Source organism: Sciurus carolinensis, chromosome 8 (assembly GCF_902686445.1).
Source record: "Sciurus carolinensis chromosome 8, mSciCar1.2, whole genome shotgun sequence".
Taxonomy (NCBI): domain Eukaryota; kingdom Metazoa; phylum Chordata; class Mammalia; order Rodentia; family Sciuridae; genus Sciurus; species Sciurus carolinensis.
Genome location: NC_062220.1, coordinates 63,747,748 through 63,752,831, shown reverse-complemented (window position 1 = coordinate 63,752,831; position 5,084 = coordinate 63,747,748).

Genomic DNA, 5,084 nt, shown 5'->3' with positions numbered 1-5,084 from the left:
GGAACAGAAGAAACAGGAATCATTCTGCATTTCTGAGTTTGTATATATTTCTTGTACTTCTCATTCTGTTTGCCTACCATATTCTATTTAAGCAATTTTCAGGAGTTACTTCTTTCTTCCTTGAAAGACAATGAAAATTCAATAATAGCTAATAATTGGTATTTGAAAGAAATAGGTGTATATCCTAGATATCACTGATAATTGATGACTGACATTTTAGGAATGTGAAAATTGACTCCTGATTTTCTCTCAAATCATTAAGAAAACCAATCAGTTAAAAAGGTCCAAGTGAGGGGCTGGGGATATAGCTCAGTTGGTAAAGTGCTTGCCTTACAAGTACAGAGCCCTGGGTTCAATCCCCAGCACCAAAAAAAAAAAAAAAAAAAAAAAAAAAAAAGGTCCAAGTGATCTTTGCCAAGATTTACACAGAAACTATTTTTTAACAGAAGTAAACATTTCTGACTAGAGAAATCTTTTCTGACACAAGTGATCACTTTTGATCATGAGTCAGAAAAATATTAGTCTGCATATTAGCGTTTAGGATTGCTGCTTACTACATATTTCTTCTTTAGCTTACCTCCTTCAGCATCATGCCTGAACATAGATGAGTTAAAAGAAAAAGGATTATTTAAAACCTACATTTGTGGCTCATATTTTACCCTCCATACTCCCTCCTTAGACATACACACTTTGGGAACAAATCACAGAGCATGAAGAATCAACTTTTATTTAATGAAACTGAATATAGTAATGCATATTCATCAACATATTGACAACTGGAATTGCCCAAGATTTGCAAGGACCATTGCAATGAAAATATGCTTTCTCGTAATTATACTTCTCCATGCTCATACAGCTTTATAGACTTTTTAAATGAATTCCCGTAACATTCCTCCGAGGTAAACAAGGAACAGGTATAATTATTTCCTCTTCACAGATGGATAGGCCGACACAAAGGATTGGACTGAATCAACCAACAAGGAAATCAAGCAAAGGGTCCAAATAATTCTAATATGATCTGCCTCTCCTGTCAGTGCTGTTTCCCTTTGATTTATGAAAACTGGTATTATGGGAACCTCTAAAGGCATTGGGGTTTTTTTTTTCTTCTTCTTCTTGTTTTGTTTTGTTTTTTTTTTTTATTTTTTTTTAATTTTCTTTCTTTAGTGATGAGAAACAAAACTCCTCTAAAGAGAGGAAATGATGAGACTGGTAAATATGGGCAGCAGCAGTGCAAGTCTATGGAAACCAAATTAACTTTTTCTGGATAACATAATTAAGGCCCTTCGGTGCTGAATTCTATCAGCAATGGATCAGCCAGCACCATATTGTTTGACATAAAAAGCAGGCAGAGAAGGCATAATACTAAACTAATAGGCATTATTCCACGGTTGCAAACCTCTAAAAGTACTCAACATTTGGGAAGTACCAAGCGACTGGGAATTTTTCCAAATGACAATAGTTTTCAGTGCAACAGGATTAGAAACTATGCTGTCTCTGGCCTGAAGCCAAATCACTGACACTAAACAGCAGAGCCACAGACCCAAGGAGCAGATAAAACAGCCCCAAAACCTGCACTATTAATCCTCTTTCCTGTTGTGCCACGTTTTGTTAGGAAGAGAGTCATACAACAAAAACAGGTCCTTTGGGAATTATTAATTTTAATAATCTCACCTTTTAAGTCAGGAACATGTTGACAGAATCTTAAACTGGAGGTCTAGAAACCTCCAGTCTGCTGACTTCCACAAAGCCCCGCCATAACACCCCCAGAATCTGAGGTTGTCCTGCAGCTGAAGCCCACAGCTGACTCCTCTCCTTATTCCTTCCCTTCTATATAGCACCCTCCCAAAAGCTGCCCTTCCCAGTAATGTTATAAGGTTGAGAAGGAAACATACTACACACACTATTTATGAAGGCTACATAATATAGATGAGTATTTAGAAGGGGGAGAGTTACTGTTCTGATCAAATAAAATCTACAACTTGTTTTTGTCACATGGTAAAAAGATATAAGGATTCAGTAAGGGTTCAGGTCATAGCTCAGTGATAGAAAACTTGCCTAGCATGTGTGAGGCCCTGGGTTCGATTCTCAGCACTACCTACAAATAAATGTTCATTGACAACTAAAAAAAAATTTTTTTAAAGATATAACAGTAAGGAGGTCCTTGAAATAATTATAATTAGTACTCTTTACAAAGCCTTGGGTTCTTTTAGGGCTTTTTGTTGTTGTTACTTTAGTTCAGAGTATTTTGACACCATCAATATTATTGATCTATCAGTCAATATTATCTTTTTCATAATCCCATGAATTTTTTGACTATCAGCATTTAGCTAGATATATATTAAGCAGGTTCTCCATCTATGAATTCAAGCAACCACAGATTAAGTTTTTTAAAAGTTTTATTAATCCTTAACATGTAGACTTTTTCTTGCCATTATTTCCTAAACAATACAATAAAACAACTATATACATTAGCGTTTACATTTAATTATGTATTATAAATAATCCAGAGATGATTAAAGTATATGGCTTGTAATTTATGTACAACAAATGTCTTACTTAAGATATACTTACCTCAGCTGGGTACAGGGGAACACACACCTGTAATCCCAGCTTCTCTGAAGCTGAGGCAGGAGGATGGCACGTTCAGCCTGAACAACTTAGCAAGATGCTTTGCAAGAATCAACTTGGCAACTTAGGTCGGTGGTAGAGTGTTCGGCTACTACGTGTGAGACCCTGCATTCAATTCTAGGACCACAAAAAGAAACACACGCCCGCGCACTTACCTCAAATACTGTTATAAATGAGGTGGAATGCAAATTAATGGCTTAAAGAGAACAAATATTAAACTGTGTTTCGAAGTCAGGCCTGATGGTGTGTACCTATAATCCCAGTAAATCCAGAGGCTGAGGCAGGAGAATCTTGAGTTTAAGGCCAGACTGAGCAACATAGTGAAATCCTGTCTCAATAAATAAATAAATAAAATAAAATTTTGGCATATTTTATAAATTCCTTTTTTGTTGTTGGTGGTGGTGGTAGTGATTTTTTTCTAAAATAAGATGAATATTCAAAATGAGAACTATCCTGGACATATGGCCCCTTTCTGGCCAGAAGTTCTGGAAGAGCAGAGCTCATTGTACAGAGCTCTGCAGGTGAAGCAGTGCTAGGAGATGACACAGCGAATCCTGAGTAGGGGAGGGGTCACAGGAGTGGGGATGACTGGAGAAGAGCAGGCCAGACAGTAAAGCATCTGAAAGGCAAAGGGATAAAATGTATTTAAATTAGGGGCTGGGAATTTTGCTCAGTCGAGTTTGTGCTTCAAATGCACAAGGCCCTGAATTTGAGCGTCAGCACTACCAAAACAAACAAACAAACAAAAACTGTTGTAATTAAGGACGGAACCTAGGAGCCAGGATTGTGTTGGTGGCCGTGTGCAAACACCACTGACTGGGTATTCAGGATCTTCCACCAAATACCCCATTAGCAGTTGCAGCTGTGACTACAGCTTTTTATCCAGTACACCCTTTCAATGCTGGATAAGATCAAAGACGACAAACCTTGTGCCTTCAGTTTCTTATGTTCCTCCCATAAAAGGACCAAAATGGGATTTACTTTCAGAGCCACTAAGGCAGAATTAGCTTTCAACAGCCAGTCAGATGGAACATACCCAAAGAAATATACATTCCCACAGACAGTATTACCCTATGTATATGTATGATTACATGAATGGTGTGAATCTACATTGTGCACAACCATAGAAATGAAAGTTGTACCCCATTTGTGTACAATGAATCAAAATGCAGTCTGTAAAAATAAAAATTTTTTAAAAATGAATTTACCAACTAGAGTGAATTATTAGCAGGAAAAAAAAGAAATATACATTCCCTAGGAGGGAAAGAAGAAAATATAATTTATTACACCCTTGTTCTATATCAAGTATTGTGGGAGGTACTCAGATGTGTAGGTCTGATAAAAGACAAATTTCTTCTTAAGGTCTGTTATGGTTTGGATGTGACATGTCCCTTACAAGCTCCCATTAATGCAGGAATACTTGGAGGTGGAACAATTGGATTGTGAGAGCTATAATCTAATCAGTCTGTCAGTTTGAGTGGACTGACTGGGTGGTAACTGTGGGCAGGTGGAGTCTGTCTGGAGGATGTGGATCATTGTGGGCATGGAAGGGTACATCCTCCCCATGTCCCCACCCCACTGTTTCCTCCTCATGTCCTGAGCTGCTTTCTTCGGCCACACCCTTCTGTCATTACTTTCTGCCTCACCTCAGGCCCAGAGCTATGGAGTCAACTGACCATGGACTGAACCTCTGACACCATGAGCCAGAATAAAATTTTCCTCTAAATTGTTGTTGGCAGATCTTTTGTCACAGTGATGAAAAGTTGACTAAAATAGGATCTCTCCCATACTAAGCACTAGAACAAAAAAGAGATGTTCTGTGCCCTCATGAAACTGAAAATCTAGGGAAGACTTTTAAAATAAACACAAATGTGAATTGTGTAGTGGGTTTAGAATTTATAATCATAACCCATGTGTACTGGAATATGCCTTTATCTTTTCTGATGGAATTCAACTCAATTCCAATTCCAGAGTTCCCTTTCTACTGAAAGGAAGAAAATTAACTCAGTCTTGCTATTAGAAGATAACTCAGTCTCTTTCAGTGAATATTCTCTCAAATTCAAATTTTTTCTACCCCCTTTCTCTGTTTCCCTTTTTCATGATGACCTTATTTCCCCAAGAAGCCTTAATCACCCCCCAGCATCAGGGGACAAGGGACATCTGTTGTGTGATTTTCCACATTACCCTTGGTGAATCACAATATTAGCTGAGGTGTGGTTTACTCTGATTGGTGCTGAACACCTATTGCTGCTATCTATGATCCCTGCCTTGCTTCCAACCTTAAGATTCACACACCCAGTCTCTCTTGGTTCTGTGGACATCTTGGCATTTTGCTGAAACTCTCAAACCCCTTGGGGGCTCAGGATGTCTCAGCAATTTCCACCATACTACCCTGGAAGGTGCAGGGTCTATAATCCCCTTTTGCCAGGACTACCTCAGTCCTTACTGCTATTCTA